The sequence below is a fragment of the Olea europaea genome, chromosome 10 (genome assembly GCF_002742605.1).
Source record: "Olea europaea var. sylvestris chromosome 10, O_europaea_v1, whole genome shotgun sequence".
In the NCBI taxonomy this organism is placed as follows: Eukaryota; Viridiplantae; Streptophyta; class Magnoliopsida; order Lamiales; family Oleaceae; genus Olea; species Olea europaea.
Window position 1 is genome coordinate 32,170,648 of NC_036246.1, and position 19,596 is coordinate 32,190,243.

Here is a 19,596-nt window from a genome sequence, read left to right on the forward strand (position 1 = left end):
TAAATTGATTATATTATCTTTCAATGCGACAAGTAATGTACATTACGCATTTATAGTTTTTTCTTGGAATTAAATTCATCATGTGGAGGCTCTGCATCCTTTTTTATTTGACATAAAAATTGATACGATTGATGTTAAAAGTTGCCTGGGAAACCTGTTTGGCCAAACCAAAAAACAGGGGGCCGCCATGTCCGCCCCCTGTTTTGTGGCCTGGCTTTGAGCCTAGCCAAAAAGTAGGGCTCAAGCTGCATCTCATTTAGGCTATCCTTGTCTTTAATAGAGATTATATCTTTTGGAGCTTTACTGTAACTTGAAAATGGTATATCATGATCATTTTGTTGCAGAAAGTATTAAAAAGGTAAGTTTTATTTTCGAGAGTTATACTTTTTAGTGTCAATCTTGTACATAAATTTTATTTAATCGAACAATTGCATTTTTATTTGATTTTAATCGAATATTTACACTTTAATTTGATTTCGATTGAATAATTTGGTTCAATTTCATCACCTAAAACCAATAACTTAATTGTTAATAAATGATGACCATCGTGTATTTTACTAAAGTGATACTTATCCATGCGTGATGATCAACATTCATTGATGAAACTTGGAATTTGAGAAAATTGATTCTTTGTTTTCGGAGGCTTGATTTTGAAAATCTTAGTTTTCTTTAAATTGAATGTAGAGAGTTGATATGAGGTTTTGTATAATTGAATTGTATGAATATCAAATGTACAGAATTGTAGTGTGTGTGTGTGTGTGCATATAATTGAAAACCCTTCTTCTTTTATCCGGACTTGGAATCGGCTAGTTAATTTTCAAGTGGGCAGAGTTAAAATTGTACATGTTTAAAAAATCAAAATATTGTTAAAAATTAATAAATTTTGATTATATGATAAAATTAAATATCATTTATCCATCTACACATAATTTCAACATACTTATTTTGGATTCAAAAATTATTGTTTTGTCAATCCTTTATGCACATTAATGCTTCCAAAATATCTTCTTTTAGTTGAGTCTTGACCTCAAACAAAGTTCATTTACTTGCACTAAAAATAGATTCCAAAGCAACAATGCTAATTAGAGGTGTTAATAGCTCTTTTGCGATCGCCAAAACAATTGGATATCTTCATTTGTTCTTTTAGCAAAAAATCAAGTAAATCAAATTGGATTGCATCAAGATGCTCTACGCTCTTAAGAATTTGATAATTAAAATATTTAAGTAATTCAGCAGGTATTCTAGTTGAACTTGCGTCTAATATCCGATTATATGTAAGAAACATACTAGGAGAACCTCTTGCATCAAAATTTTTCATCCCTAATGTCTTCGAATAAATTCACTATTTTTGTTTGTCTTTTTCAAGATTAGCAGAAGGAATTGGTGCAAAGGGTACCTGACTAAAATTTACACCCACCCGTTGTGTATTCAATTCATACATGAAAATTAACCTATTTTATAAATTAGAACACATGATCAGTGCGTCAAAATTTAAGAGTTTGTGATTGTCAAATAACATATTTAGTACCTTTTGAATTATACCAGGGGTCCATTATGAATACTAAAAGGAAAAACATAGACAAGACTTCTCAGTACTTTCTAAACATCAATTACATAGAAAACAATATTTCATTAAAATTGGGATCGTTTCTATGTTTACTAAAAGTTATTGCAATGACAAAAAGACATTTAGGAACTCTTGAACTAGTGGGGTAATATATCCCATATAAGATATTCGTGGAATCATAGAAACTTGTTAACAATCTTTTGACTTTAAAGGCTAATTTTGAATCAGTAACAATCAAAATAGACTCGTCGTCATTTATTATATGCGCAGAGCTATAAAATTCAATAATAAAATGTTCATATCCTTCACATGATTTTATTGATAAATAAGTGGAGTTTCATTTATGCCCTACGTCAATTACATTATTATTATTATTATTATTATTATTATTATTATTATTATTATTATTATTATTATTATTATTATTATTATTATTATTTTGGGAATCTTGGCCAAATTATGCAAAAAAATTCTCAAATTCTTGTTTCCTACTTGGTGATATGGTAATATATATTAGTGCATCTCTAATTATTTTCATTTGATCTTTTGTATGTTTCAAACGTAATGCACAATTAAATAAAAAATGTGACATACACAATGAACATGAAATAAAAATTCACCAAAATCAGGATTAAGAATCCTATAAAGTTTATGAATAACATGCTTATTAACACACTAATATTGTCAAATGTAAAAGAACAAATTTTACTTCCACGGCGATATTCTTAAAAAATTTGTATAAGAGCTTTAAAAACGTTGTCAGATTATAAGAAAACTCAATTATCTTAAAAGTGATTATTTTTTAAGCATAATCCAAAAATGGATCTATGTATTGTGTAGTTTCAACTATATAACATTTTTTTATTAATGACTTCGCATAGATAGGAAGTAAAAGATATAACACCACTATATTTATGTAAATCATGAATCGACTGATTCTTGATTTTAATGAAATAATCTATTGTATTAGAACGAAGAGTATTTCTACTTACTCTATTAATGTAACTTGGTTAAAGATATTCTTTCACGAATTGCACCATTCCTTCACTAGTTTTTCTTCTAAATACATTCATATGCTAAGCGTAGTAGAACCGAAACCAGAAGAATGAGTAACAAAGTGCAGTTGTGCTTGAGATTCACCAACAAGTCCATGTTTGGCCCTATTTTGACATAGTGATGATTGAGGTGGGTAGTATCTATACCATTTTAACATGCCAAATGTGTTTGACAGTACTTATACACCGGGTTATAATCTTGAACTCTGTCGACTATACAATTAGTTTGGATCAAATTAAAGTGTTCCCATCCGAAATTCCTTATTTTGGTTGGGTAGCATCTTTATCAATATCATATGGATCAAATGGATGACAACTTTCATAAGCATCGTTAATGTCCATCTTGACAAATTGCAAGGAATAGAGACGCCATTGAGATTGACAAATTTATTATGAAATTGAAATTTATGGCATCACATGTGAGTAGTCACCGAACAATCCATTAATAAAAGCATTATGATACATTTGTATACAATAGAGTAAAATATATGTTAGAATAAGATGAAATAGAGTTATAGTAGAGAATGTAATTTGAATGACAATGAAATGTATAAATTGAATAATATACAATGCAGTGTAGAAAATATAATTTAGAGAATGTATGCTGATAGATATAGAATTGAATGTAAGAAATGTGTATGTAATAGAAATTATATAATGAGTGTAATAGAATTGAACAATTGATAGTAATTTGATATTCTGATTGTAAAGAGAATGAAGAAGATAGTAAATAGTTTGCACGAAAAATGGATTGAAGTTGTGTGGTATTTAGCATAGATCTGAACATTCCTGAATAGGGCATAGAATTTCCAAAAAAAAAAAAAAAGCGTTCACTTACAACTTTTGGAACCGTTTAAAAAAGGTCACAAACTTTGTAAAAGTGACCAAACATTCACTTTTTAAAAGAGTGACCGTTTGGTTACTCGGGGCTTGCCTAAAATGGCGAGTCGATGAATATATTATATTTTCACAATAACATCAGAGAATGGTTTTTGTAATACCACGTCACTTGGATTCCCTTATCATATTATTAGATATCAATTTTGGATGATGATGTGAATTAATTAATTTTGGGGGATTAGTGAGAAATAAAGGAAGGATATTAGTTTATCTTATTTTGATAAGATCATATCAGGATAATAACATTGAGACATTTGCCATCGTGAATGAGATCCTAATGGATCATACACAAAATACAAGAATCCAAGTGTAATATTATAAGTATTATGTCCTAGACACAATTGTTGGGTATACTTAACAATTACTTTTGAGGTTATTGCTTATTGGGCTAAGATTAATTAGTTCTCAGGTGTACCCATGTTAGGCAATACTAACCCTAATGCGATTAGGATTCTAAACCCTAGATATATAGGGTTCTACACACTTGTTTTTATACACTTCTCTATAATTTGATTATCTTGCCTCGCGTCGATTACTAATAGAGGCTAAACATTTGAATGATTGTGGTGTATTAAGATCATGGTAAATCATATTTGAAATCATCCCAACTGATAAAAATCATCAAAGATATAATTCTTAAAATAGATTTTATATGAACACAAAGATAATCCATCTTTGGGTAGTGAAATGTTTTCATTCCGTTGTGTATTGCTTAAGTAAATATCCAACAAGCAACACCTGGTGAAATATTCTAGAATCTATTTGATTGAAAAATCGTGTCTTTTGGTTGAATAATTATGAGTTTTGGACTTATTTTTTCAAGAAGTGTGCCTCTTCGTGTAGAGACAAATTTTAAGGATTGTGTCCTTTCCAATAATTATGCCTTTTCTAGATGCAACTTTTCAACAATTGCATATAGGCCCCTCCTTTAGTAGAATTATTTATTCATTTAAATTATATTATACCGTGCACTTTCTTCACTTTGTATTATAATCCATTAACTATCATACGGGGTAAAATTCAACTAAAAGAGCAGAGTCCAACTCTTGCATGGACCAAGTCTAATTATTCATTTTCCATATTTTTGTAATTTTATAATTTTCCAACCTTTGCAAGTGCATGTTTTAAGTTTTCAGAATATAAATTATAAACTATTGTAAAATAATGAAATAATTGTCTATGATTATTTAGTATTATCATAATACATAGATAAGTTTTATCTTGTCTAAAAGATCTATTTCATTCCAATAATAACTCTTATTTTGAACTCTATAAATATAAGTCATTTGTTCTTACTAATACACAAGTCTATTGATTTCTCTATATTTTCTTCTCTTTTTTCTCTTTTCATAATACGTTATTAGCACAATATGTCAAATTTTTTCAAAATCTAATATTTTTTAGGAAGAAAAAAAAGGCAGTAGACCCTCTTGATTTTTCAACAGAGAAAACTTGAAGATCTAGGGTGGATATAGATTAGAGAAGCTCTCCAGAATTATAATTAGTAGAAAGAAATCTTTTTCGTGCTAGTAGACATGACAAAGCTCCATATCATTTATATTATGTCTCAGGTGAAGTACTCATGACAAAACTCCATACCATTCAATACAAAACAGGCTAGAATATTTTTAACTAAAGCCTCACAATTAATTATATTATAATAATTTTTTTGTGGTGGTTAATTAAAGTGATCATTATGCATTTTTATATTGATCTCGTGCACATGTTCTTTGCTTTATTTTTATTTATGTTTGCTGTAAGGGAGAAGTTTCTTCAACCACCAAGGCGATATACAGACTCAGTTCACCAAGAAACCGAATCAACACCAAAGCAAACGACCCAAGAACACCACAAAAGTTTCACCTATGGTTGCTTAGCTTTTGCCACTTTAAGAACACCACAAAGGGAGAAATATCACCAAGATATATGCACTAAAGAGAATGGTAGAAGATGAAGGTAGTGAAGGCCGAGAGAAAGTCACGCAGGGAAAGAGAAAGAGACACCAAGTCTTATTTCATTCATAGTGGCGCAAAGGGTCGGGAGAATATATTGGACCAAGTCTCAAATTATGGTAAGTTAGGTTTTAGGTAATGGGTCAAGGTCCAATACCATATAAGTGGACAATAATGCGGGCCTCAGAAAATAGCTAGCCATCCAAATAGGTAAAACATAGCCCATGAGCAACACAACTTAATTGGTTGCTTCAAATGGACTAATCTCTTCTTGGGTTGGATCGTTACAATTTGGTATTGATTTATTGCTTAGTCATATCGCAATCGTCGACTGATAATTAATAACGGTTTACATCATTGTCCGGGAGGTTATTTGACAACAATATATCCAACAATTTCCACCTTGGTGTCAAAAGACCTGCAAGAAAGAATGTTTCCCATTAGTGACACCTCTAACGAAAAAACCAATAAAATTAGAAATCTTTTACCTATTCCAATGTTTAGAAATTTCTTGCAACTTCTAAACTTTGCTAATGGCAGTACCTTCGTGCCCATATCGAAAGGGTTGTAGTGTTTGTGGACCTTTTCAAGCCTTACCAACTCCTGAAATTCTATATCTCTAATGAAGTGGAATATAATATCAATGTGTTTAGTGCGGTCGTGAAAAACGAGATTCTTACATAAATGTATAGATGACTGACTATTAGAATACACTACTACATAATTATTCAAGACACATAGTTCATGAAGTAAGCCTCTAAGTCATAGAGCTTCTTTAATAGCTTCAACGGTGGCAATATGTTCTGATTCTGTAGTGGATAGTGCAACAATGTGTTGTAATTGTGATTTCCAATTAACACATGAATTAGATATGGTAAACACGTAAGACGAAGTCGATTTCCTACCATCCGTATCTCTCGCATAATCAGTATCTACAAAACCCTTCAATTTTACACCTTTTTTTATTAGTATTAAACTTTAAACCTACGTTACTTGTACCCTTCAAGTACCTTAATAGCCACTTTAACGCTTCCCAATGTTCAGAGCCCGGATTAGCCATGTATCTACTGAGAGTGCTAACTGCAAAAACCTAAATCTGGTCTAGTGCAAACCATCAAATATATTATGGAACCAATCACATTAGAATAAGGCACTCTACTTATATATTCTACTTCACTCTCATTGCAAGGAGATTGTTCCTTCAATAAAATGAAATGATTGGTAAGGGGCAACGTGACAGGTTTGCAGTCACTCATATTAAATTTCTTTAATAATTTAGATATGTATGGAGACTGATGCAAGAACAAAATAGAATTTGACTTATTTCTTTTTATTTCCATGCCTAGAATTCTCTTAGTCTTACCTAGATCTTTCATGTCGAATTCACCACTTAGTTTTGCTTTTATATTATTTATCCACTTAGAGGAAGAACCAATCAAGAGCATGTCGTCCACATAGAGCAACAAAAACAGATAATTATCATCAGTCTCATTGTGTTGAAAATACAAGCAGTGATTAAATTTACTTCTTTGGAATCTTATGGTGAGTACAAATGAATCAAACATCTTGTACCACTGTCTAGGTGATTGTTTTAAGCCATATAGGGACCTTTTCAGAAAACACACATAATCAGATTTTGACTTATCCTTAAAACCTTTTGGTTGATTCATGAAGATTTGTTCATTAAGCTAAACATGTAAAAAAAATAGTTTTTACATCAAGTTGTTCAAGACCAAGGCAAGCATGACCCTAATAGTGGTGTACTTAACAACTGGTGAAAAAATCTCATTATAATCAATACCCTCCTTCTGTGTGTAACCCTTAGCCACTAACCTAGCTTTAAACCTTAAGGGTTCCGAACTACTAGTACCTTCCTTAACCTTAAAAACTAATTTGCAATCGACGATCGATTTGTTCTTAGGTCTAGGTACCACTTCCCAAGTTTGATTCTTTTCTAGAGAGCTCATCTCTTCTTTCATCGCCTTAAGTCACTCCTTAGATTGATTACTACCTATCGCCTCTTCAAAGGTTTTTGGCTCTTTATCAGCTACTTCTTCATAACTAGCATGGGTGAAAGCTAATTCAGATTCAAAACCGAACCTTCTAGGTTCTCTCGTCTGTCTCCTCTTTCTATCCCTAGCTAGATTATAATTAGCTAAGATATTTTCTTCCTCAGGGTGTTCTTCTATTACTACTTCATTACTATTCTCCACCGTAGGTTCCTGAACCTAAATCTCCACCTCATTAGGAGTAGTAGGGGCAGGTGTACTGAGTTTTCCTAACTCCACCTTAAACTGGTCTCTCTCTTCACCTGGTTCAATTTCATTCTCAGGTTCGGTTTCTCCTTTAATACACGCCATCTCATTCTCGTTAAACGTGACATCCCTACTTATAATGATCTTAACCCTTTTTTGGCTTCTATCCTATAACCTATAACCCTTAACACCCTCGGGGTATCCTAGAAAGACACACTTCCTAACTCTAGGTTCTAGCTTTCCCTCACTCTGATGAGAAAAAATAGTACGGCCAAAAGTTCTAAGCATGAGTAATTACTCAGTTTACCCGACCATTTCTCATGCGGAGTGTCACCATTCAATGCAGCAGAAGGAGTCAAATTAATCAAATAACAAGCAGTTATAACAGCCTCATCCCAAAACGACTTGGGAACACCAGAACTTAACATCAAGCAACGTACTTTATCAAGTATGGTTCCATTCATCCTTTCCGCTACCTCATTTTGTTGGGGAGTGTATGGAACGGTCTTATGTCTAGTTATGCAGTTTTCTTTACACATACTATCAAATTCCGTATTGTAGAATTCTAGGCTGTTATCCGTCCTTAAAAATTTAATTTTCTTACCAGTTTGGTTTTCCACTTGTCTCTTCCAGTTATTAAAATTATGAAAAGTCTCAGATTTATCTTTCAATAGATAGACTCACACTTTCCTAGTATAGTCATCGATAATAGACAAGAAATACCTATTCCCACCCAATGTGGGATTACTAGCAGGACCCCACAGATCAGAATGCATATATTCAAGCATGCCTTTAGCTCTATTAACACTCGTGGGGAACGAAGTTTTATGATGCTTACCAAGCACACAATGATCACAAAATGACAAATCTAACACACAGTCATTACCAAATGCACATTTTTCATTAAATAAATTAATCCCTTGATGCCTACATGAGCAAGTCTATTATGCCATGTGTGTGTGTGATCAATCTTGGCAAAATAGATAAAGGAGTTCAAACATCTAATCACTTTCCCAGTAGTGATATAGATATTGTTTTTATTAGTTTCCTTAATGGAAACTAAAGCACCATCGATCATTTTTAGCATACAATTTTCAAATTTACCAGTGAAGTCATCCTTTTCAAGTCTCCCTACTGAAATCAGATTCCTAGACAATTCAGGAATATATCTAACATCATTTAACGTGTACACAAAACTTGTGTCAAATTTTACATTTATGTCACCAATTCCAACAATAGTATAGGTAAAGTTATCACACAACACAACATACCTAACATTAGATTCATGAAATTTATAAAACCAATTCTTTTTAGACGTCACATGAAAAGATGTACTAGAGTTAAGTATCTACTCATGCATGCGGGAATTATCAGTTAGATTTAATTCAGCAGTGTATGCAACGGGACTTGTAATCGTATAGACCTTACCACCATCTATATCTGAAGTAGATGCTAACACATTGACCTCATCTCTCTCCTTAATATTTAGCTTACCATTTTCCTTATGGCAATCCTTTATAAAAGCCTTGTGTTTCCACAACCAAAGCATTTTCTTGCATTAGTTCTAGATTTTGATCTAGACCTACCCTTGCTCTTCTTTTTCCATCCATTGCCACTTGACTCGCCACTACTTTGATATCCATTATGACTATTTTGCCTAAATTGAGTTCTACCCCGCATCATATGTAACTTTTTCAACTCTAATTTCCATTTCTTTACTCCTAAGGGAGTCTATGAAAATTTTAGGTGTCAACGTATCTCTACCATACTTAATGGCATTCTCAAGTTCCTTATAGGAATCAGGAATCGCATTGAGCAAAATTATAACTTTATAAGTTTCGGACACAGCCTTATCACAATTAACTATATCTTGCACCAATTTGTTAAACACGTCTAAATTGTCACTGAGATCCTTTGAAGGATCCATTTTAAAATTGAAAAAAATGTTCGAGCAAGTAAAGTTTATTTGGTGTAGACTTAAGCAAATATAAGTCTTCTAGTTTTTTTCCAAAGTTCTTTAGTAGTTTTCAGTTTACCCATCTTTCTTAAAATGACGTCAGACAAGTGTAAAATGATTGAGGTATAAGCATGCTCATCGACTTCTTCTCTTTGTTCTTGTGAAAAATCAGTTGAAAAATTGCCTTCAATGGCCTTTGAAACTTTTTGTTGGACTAAAATGTCCTTCATTTTTTGTTGCCAAATAGCAAAATCACCCTTTCAGTTAAAAATTCTGAAATTAAAGTTGTGAGTTATCATCTTTACACAATAGTCAAAGAGTGCACAAAACACAATCAAACCACACAAAGTAGTCCTAGAGTTTTAGACAATATACGCCATTTTAGATTCCCATGGTTTCGTAAGACTCGGGGTCTTAGATCAAGGGAATGTTTGAAACGGGTAAGGTCATGGTAATTCTAACGGAATAGCTAAGCAGCGGAAACAACAATGCAACAGAAAAATACGTCTAACAGATAATTAGTTTCACGATAGTTATATCATTGAGGCTCAAATACTGATTTAACTAAAAGACAAATACTCAATCAAATAATCAAGAGCACGTAACCCTAATTTCTAGCACAAGCAATAATTGCCAAGCAATGGCAACCCCCAAACCTAATGATCACCCCACAAGATGATCTGCTAGTGCAAAAATATAAAGGTTTCAGCCAATTTATCAGAGCGGACTTATCTAAATCCGTAACGTGGAGATATGCAAATTTGCTGCTTTAGGGCCACCACTATTCGCCATAAAGATCCATCAAATATAACAATTCCGATTAACAACAAATGCAGATTGAGATCAGGGGCAAAATCGTCGAACTTTCTGTGTGCAACCTGAAACACTAAACCAAACACATCAAAACGTTCAGGAAAATGAAATAAATGAAATGGCAGAAAAAATCACGCTGTAGAGCCTCCCACGCGCTGCCGTCGTTGTCACCACCACGAGCCACCTCACAGGGGACGCCACGACCAACTGGTTATGGGTCCGAAGTCCGTTTGTCCAAAAGAGATCCTGTTTGGAAGCAATTGAGGGATTTATGGTTCGGTCACTTTGAAGAAAATCGCCTCTCTCTCGAATTTTTGGACCGATTTAACAGAAATTAGAACCCTTGGCTCTGATACCAGATGTAAGGGAGAAGTTTCTTCAACCACCAAGGAGCTATTACAGGCTCAGTTCACCAAGAAATCGAATCAACGCCAAAGCAAATGACCCAAGAACACCACAAAGATTTCACCTATGGTTGCTTAGCTTTTGCCACTTCAAGAACACCACAAAGGGAGAAATATCATCAAGATATATGCACTAAAGAGAATGACAGAAGATGAAGGTAGTGAAGGTCGAGAGAAAGTCACGCAGGGAAGGAGAAAGAGACACCAAGTCTTATTTCATTCATAGTGGCGTGAAGGGTCGGGAGAATGTATTGGACCAAGTTTCAAATTATGGTAAATTAGGTTTTAGGTAATGGGTCAAGGTCCAATACCATATAAGTGGACAATAGTGCGGGCCTCAGAAAATAGCTAGCCATCCAAATAGGTAAAACATAGCCCATGAGCAACACAACTTAATTGGTTGCTTCAAATGGACTAATCACTTCTTGGGTCGGGACGTTACAATTTAGTATTGATTTATTGCTCAGTCATATCGCAATCGTCGACTAATAATTAATAACGGTTTACATCATCACCTGAGAGGTCATTTGACAACAATATGTCCAACATTTGCAAAACATATACACTTATGATGATTATTAAAAATTTTGTGTCTTTAACTTAATTAGATAATTTTAGATGTTCTATTATAAATTTAAAGTTAATAATTTATTATGTTATTGCTCTTGAAATAGCACACGTCATAATTATAAATAGTTTGTTGTTGCTCCTGAAGTAGCATAATATTATAATTAATATTCCTGAAGATATTATTTGCGCTTGAAGAGTATGAACTATATTTTTTAATATTTCAGGAGCATATTATTTGCTCCCAAAGAGCATAAATTATAGTTTGCTCATGAAAAGCATGAATGACCATTCTTTGTATTTCAAATAAAGATATTGATTTATTGCTGTTGAAGAAGTAATAGTAAAATATAAAATACTCCCGAAGAATTACAACTTTGCAAATATTAATATTTGTCTAGAAAATATACTCATGAAAATTTAATGTTTTTAAACAATAATTTATAGGTGCTTCTGAAGTAGCACAACCTTATTAATATTCTAAAAACATATTATTACTCCTGAAGTAGCATACTATTATTGACAGATATTTTAGTTAGATTTTACTTGCTCCCGAATAGTATAATTAAATGCAACCTAACGTAAATTATTTTTTTACTACTAAAAAGTAAATTCTTATATAATTTGTTATTTCAAATAATAATATGTTATTGCTATTGAAGAGTATAACACTATGATTCCAATATTTTAGAAGAATATTGATATCGCTTTTAAAGAAGCGATAATAAAAATACAACATGCTCTTGAAATATCACATGTTATGAGGAATATATCATATGTAATTTATGAATTTATGTTTATTCGGAAGGATAACATGCAACTTATGTCATTGGACATTTTTCATTATATGATTATATAATATTTAATCGTATTCTTCAAAATTGAATAATTGGATTATATCTTATATTGAACTAGAAGTTCAATTTGATTGGTATGACCAGTTGAATCATCACTGGATTAATAACGATACAAAATTAAAAAATTCAAATGGATATTTAATGAAGAACTAGAAGATTCTTCAATCCAATGAAATCCTAAATGATGCTTGTTCTTGTTATCGAAAATTGATAATTAAACATCACTGGCTAAAATAAGTAATGAATTTCCTATATTTCTAAAAAATAATCAGAATGATAAATGAAGCCCATCATCCCTCACATTGATCATCTAAATATTATTTGTAACTAATAAATTTGATACATACACTGGGTGATTGCATGGTGTTTGTAACCTGAAATTTGTGAAATTATTGCTCAAATTTAAAATTATGAGCTTAATTTCCAGAGTATACAATCAAGACAGTGTCTTGTTAATCCTAGTGATTCTAAATCTCAAAATTTAAATAAGTGTTAGTTGTGATGTCGATAAATGGCTTAGCACTATTATTTGTTAAACTCTCATAATTATTTGAGAATAAAGTTCTTTCCAATTCTGTGGGAATGTTATTACGCATCCTAACAATATCATAGTTCCTCCCGTTACAATGGGCTTATGATCAGAGCTTAATATCTTCATAAGATTATTTGATAGTGAAATCAGTCTACTACATTACAATGAGATGAAAGGTAAAGAATGTCGAGAATAAAATACGTAGTTTGAATCCTTATTCCAATTGGGATTTGATTGGACAATTTTCTCAGTATTAGGGGAAGGTATTAAGAAGTTAAAAATAATGTATAAATACATCATTATCTAAATCCTCACAAAATATTTTCGAACCAGAAGTTGGAAAGATAATTTATGTAGATTCATTTATTGATCAAAGAGATAAACAATATCTCAAGTATCGATTTTAAATGTTCCAACATGAATTGATGTCTTATGATGATAATTTGATTGCATTATATTTGATATATCATGGTACGCCCGAAGCATGATAGTGTTTGGTTCTAATACAAAAAATCTCCAAACGAAAATGAAGCAATTAGCAAAGATGGTCTCATTAAGGAAGCATATACTTTTGATGAGTATTTAAACACAATAAATTATAAAACCCTAGAAGAGGTTCAAGTACCTGATATGTTGAAATATCTCAATAAGTTATGTCATTATGGGGAAAAGAAATTGAAGAATTTAATATGCTTAAAACATAATTCAAGTGATATTATCATAAAGGAAAGTAAATATGCGTTGTACTCCATTTCCTTTGACCAATGTTTTGTCCAATTGGATTTTCCTATCAAGATTTTTAATGAGGCAATTTTGATAGCGTACTCAAAAGAATAACGTACTCTTTTTTCTCCATAAGGATTTTTCCCACAGTGTTTTTCCTAATAAAATTTTAATGAGAAATATTTTTTGTGGAGTGAATGTCCTTAACCTACAAGGCATTTACATCAAAAGGTATTCTTATATGTATAAGATTCCTGAAAAGATTAATAAGACTTATTTTTCAAATCATCATTTACTATAGTCATTAAAAGTTGATAAATATCTCGTATGAAGACCGTGTTATCTGAAAACTATACAAAACAACATGAGACATATTTTACGAAAAATTTTAATATTGAAAACATTGATGTACGAGACATCAATAACTTGATACAAGAGTTGAATCTTTTTCCTTTGATCAAGTTTTGTCCCACTAAGTTTTCTTAGCAAAGTTTTAATGAGGCAGCATTTTATTACTCCAAATTATTTGTACTCTTTTTTTTTTGGCATTTTATCCCATTGGGTTTTTCGCCAAATAAAATTTCAATGAGATAGTTATTGTAAAAATAATCATCAAAGGGGGTGTTGTAATATAATGAGATAATCATTGGTGATTCTTTAGTATTAGCATGATATATAGATAAGTCTTATCTTGTCTAGAAAATCTATTTCATTTTAATTGTAACTTTTATTTTGGACCCTATAAATATAAAGTTATAACTGTGCCATAATTCTATTCACTTTTTCCTAGGTTGTTTTAAATCACACGTGCTTGTGTGACAAAACTTTTTTCTTCCCTCAAAAGTAGTTTATTTGCATTTTTACTTAGATCATATTGATAAATTGATTTATTATTATCAATTGAAATTGAAGTAGTTTCCTTTTATTGTGGAAATTGTCATTACTTTTCATGTATAATCGATACAATCAACATTTCATGTTAAATGGGTTGCACCAATGTCAAGTAATTTAGATTTAAAAAAAGAATATAACTAAACTTAGAGTGTGTTTGATTGACTTTATTTTTCATGAAAATTGTCATTTTTCACCTAAATTCTTACTTTTGAGGTGTGATTGACAATTTTTTTCATGGAAAATATTTTTCAACTTTTGGTCATGTGATTGTATTTTCTTCAAAAATAAGGAAAATATTTTCTTTATGGAGGGGTGATTTTTATTTTTATTTTTGTTATTCGCTCTCTCTTATCTATTCAGTCTTTCTTATCTAGCCATCAATAAAAATAGACAAGTGTAATATTTTCTAGTTCGAAAACTAAATCAATCAAACAAAATTAATTAATAATTTATATACAAATAAGTTCTAAGCAATTGAATTGCTTAGAATTTATTTTCTTTTTATGTAAATTTGATGCTCGCAATCAAATACACCCTTAACATAAAGTATCTTTAACATTTAAGTATGACATGAGTGGCCAAAAATCTGGGGATATAACAACTTACCTTGTTAGGAGTGGTGACTATAAGTCTTTGCAAATGAAAACTACCCTTCCGAAATGAAGGTTTTTTCTACCCAAGTAAGAAATTATGGCCTTATTTGAGCTCCATTTTTATTAAAAATATTTTTCTTTTTTCTTTTCAACCACACATTTTTCAATAAAATAATAGTACACATAAATCGAAATTTTTTCTTATTTTTCAACTACACATTATCTAAAAAATCGCTATATATTTATTTTTTCTGAACGAAAGTATGCGATTAACTTTGTGGGAGCCTAAATAGTGCATCTAGAAACATGTATTATAAAATATCAATTATTAATTATTGAAATAAATTTTCTCCTTTGGCCAGCATGGACTTACAAAACATTAATGTGAAAATTTGACAAGAAACTCAATAATTAAAAGTCAAAATCTCACATATTCATTCTCCACCGACTATGCTGAATATTTGTAACCCTCTTGTGTTTGAATTTCAAATGTAAGATTATTTTTTCATGTGAAAAGGAAAATGAGTGCTCACATTTATGCAGTTGGAAATTAGAATTCCCAGATCTAGGTCCCGTTTGATACTCATTTTTGTAAGAATAAGAATGAAAAATATAGTCGTAACGGGACCTACACAAGAGATAGAAAGTCAAATATGATGGTTTGATGTGATGTATAACGGTCATATTTTTCATTTTTATGGACAAAGAATGCAAATCAAACGGGACCTAAATTGATTTAAATGCCCACAAATGGATACAAATTGGTCGGTGGTGGGGTCAAAATCTTGTATCGAACCAATAATATTGACTAAAGCTAACGGTCTTACACAGCTAACAAAAACTATGGCTTGAAGCTCATTTGAAACTAGTGGGGGGATTCAGGAAAATTTTTAGGACAGACTAATACACAAAAGAAATAAAAATCACACACAACAAACTTTTTGTTACTTAAAGTTTTATTTATTTAGTTTTAAACTATGAATGGGGCTGGGGAGACAGGTTGTAGCACAGCCCAATCCCCCCTAAATTCGTCAGTGTTTGAAGCTAAATTAATATTTGATTTTTTCGAAAGAGATCATACAAGGACAAATCGTAAGTTCTTAATTTACTCATTTGAAATTTTCTTCTTGATAAAAACAATCGGTTTGACTTTAAACATACATGAGGTCATATCTTTCATCAAGCATAAGAGATTGAGGATTAATAATTAGACTTTTGATCACGATTATGTATAGAATAGTTAAACACGAGCAAACAAACTTTTAACTCACAAACTCCTAAGTTGGGTGACATTCAATGAAATTTTTTTAGTGATGAATGTAAGTCGATCAGGACACCCTTAGTCTTATTATACTTAAATCATAATATAATTCACATACCGAAGATCGAGTCTTGTATCTCGCTCCAGAAACCTCGTGCCCTTTGATTTTTAATAAATATTAAGGTTTAAGGTATATATAAGATTTTATTTGAGAAAAAGAAGGAAAGGAAAAACTTGAATATCTACGCAACTCACAAGGCATAGTTGTAAGAAAAATTTGCCACTTAATATTTGTCTTGGGGAAGTTCCACCCCCCCTAATAGGGGGTGCCACTTCAGCATTATGGACATCATTATGGTGTCCATTATGTCAAAGTAGAATAATTCATATAATTATGGCAACAGTGCAACGAGAGTTTGTTGCATAATTGCTTTAGGGAAACAAGTAAATTATTCCTTTGAAAGTAGTTGGAATAATGGCCAGTGTACTTTGACAATTAAAAGTTATCAAGCCTTTTATTTGGACAACACACGTGTACTTTGACAATTAAGAACAAGATCGATCCGTTGTCTTAGACAAGATTTCAATACACGAAATTTTATTTTCTTTTTCTTTTTAAATATTTTAGTTTTCATTTCACCTTACTAAATATGATGAGTTTTTATCTTTCTATTCTACTCTGTCATATTCTACTTGGCTTAATTTCTAAATTCATGTGGTGCACTGTGTGAATGATTGCTAAAAAAAAAAAAAAAAAAAAAATTCAATTTTTTTAATTTTTATTTTTTCTATTGTGCTACATGTATATAATGATTTACATACATATGATGTGGTGAAATATAATTGTATCATAATTTTCTTACTCTCTTTTTGACATCTCATCTATATGTAAACAATTATCAATCTTTTTATGTACAAGTCACATTGTTTTCAATTATCTTTGTCGTTACATGATTTTATAAATCAATACACTAAGATATTTATGGCTCGTTTGACAATACTTTTGAAAAGTAAAAAATTATTTTTAAAATTAAGAAGTTATTTCTGTACTTGTTTGTATTATCTTTTTAAAGTATTTTGTTGACTAGAAGAATTTTTAGAGAAAAATATCATAATTTAACTATTAGAAGAAGTTTTTCTACAAAAACCAAAAGTAAAGGTAGAAATCTTACAAAATGACACTTTGTATTTTAGAATTGTGTTAGACATAAATGGCACGTCAACAATGAATTTAGACATATTAAGTCCATTTAAAAATTTGAATATCACATGCCTTGAAAGTGAAAGATGATGAGGGCCAAAACAAAGTTCCAAGTTCAAAACACAACTAATTCCAACCATCAAGATAACTCTATAAACTGACATAGATTGAAACTGGCCAGCCAGCCACAGTTTGAGACATCTTGTCAACTTGGAAAAAGTTTTTCCTTTGTTTCTTGTGATGATTTTATTATATCACTGTACATTTCAATAATGAAAGTAAATGGAAAAAAAAAGGGTTATATATAGTGACTCACAAATTAAAGTAAAAAAAAAGTAAAAGTTCTATATATTTTTGTGTGCATTCATTGATGTTGTCGAATAATGAATATCAAACCAGTTCAAAAAAGCACGATGAACATCATCTCTTTTGTCATATTGGTACTTATACTAGATAACAATTTGGTTAAGTTCATTTATAGACGAATTTTTGTATGAATATACCGACGTCTTTTAAATGATTATATTCTCTAAATGCGAAAATCAAGATGCTAAATAAATGAGGATTACACTATTAATATAGCACAAAAATTTTTAGGTGATAATTTAATATTTATAACCAAATAATAGAAGCATATTTTATCTTTGCACCATTATTTTGAAGGGAAAATCGATTTTAGCTCAACTATTATAGTATTTGGTGCTTACTCTCTGTAGAAATTTGAATTCTAATAGTACTAATTACCAATCTTACAAACTATATTTAATCACATTGGTGTATAAAATAGTAACAGGGCTGCCTGTCATGAGGCCATGTTGCTTTCATCAAGCATGAGAGATTGGGGATTGATCATTAGTTTGATCATGATTACGTATAGAATAGTTAAACTCGAGCAAACAAACTTTTGACTCACGAACTCGTAAGTTGGGTGACATTCAATGAGATTTTTTTAGTGATGATTGTAAGTTGATCAAGATACCCTTGGTCTTATTATACTTAAATCATAATATAATTCACATACCAAAAATCGAGTCTTGTGTCTCGCTCCAAAAACCTCGTGTGCTTTGATTTTTAATAAATGTTAAGGGTTAAGGTATATGTAAGATTTATTTGAGAAAAAGAGGGAAAAGAAAAACTAAAAAGTTGCATGTGTATCACAACTCACAAGGCATAGCTGTAAGAAAGATTTGCCACTTAATATTTGTCTTGGAGAAGTTCTGTCCATGAGGGTGCTTGGTAGGGATTAAAATTAAAATTTTTTACTAGATTGTGATAAAAATTTTTGAAATATGTAGTTAAAAAGTCGTGGGATCCATGAAAAATATGGTTAATATTAATTATTTGAATGAAATCTATATCATGTGAATAAGTCCATTTAAAAATTTGAATATCACATGCCTTGAAAGTGAAAGATGATGAGGGCCAAAACAAAGTTCAAGTTCAAAACGCAACTAATTCCAATCATCAAGATAACTCTATAAACTGACAAAGATTGCAGCTGGCCAGCTAGCCACAGCTCGAGACATCTTGTCAACTTGGAAAAAGTTTTTCTTTTATTTCTTGTGATGATTTTATTATGGGAGTGTTTGATAGACATTTTTATATAAAAATGTATTTTAGAATAGTATATCGATGTGAAATATGTGGTTGAGAAATAAGGAAAAGTTTTTGATTTACGTGTAATATTATTTTAATAAAGAATGTGTAGTTGAAAAGAAGAGAAAGAAAAATGTATTTTGAAAAAAATAGCTACCAAACGGGTCCTATATAACTGTACATTTCAATAATGAAAATAAATGAAAAAAGGGTTATATATAGTGACTCATTGGTATGATAGATTGGATTGTGATTCACAAATTAAACTAAAAAATGAAAAAATTCTATATATTTTTGTGTGCATTCATTGATGTTGTCGAATAATGAATATCAAACCAGTTCAAAAAAGCACGATGAACATCCTCTCTTTTGTCATAGGAAAATTCTTGGTGTACATTATGACACCATAATGGTGTCCATAATGCAAACCAAGCACATCTCTTTGTTATATTGGTACTTCTACTAGATA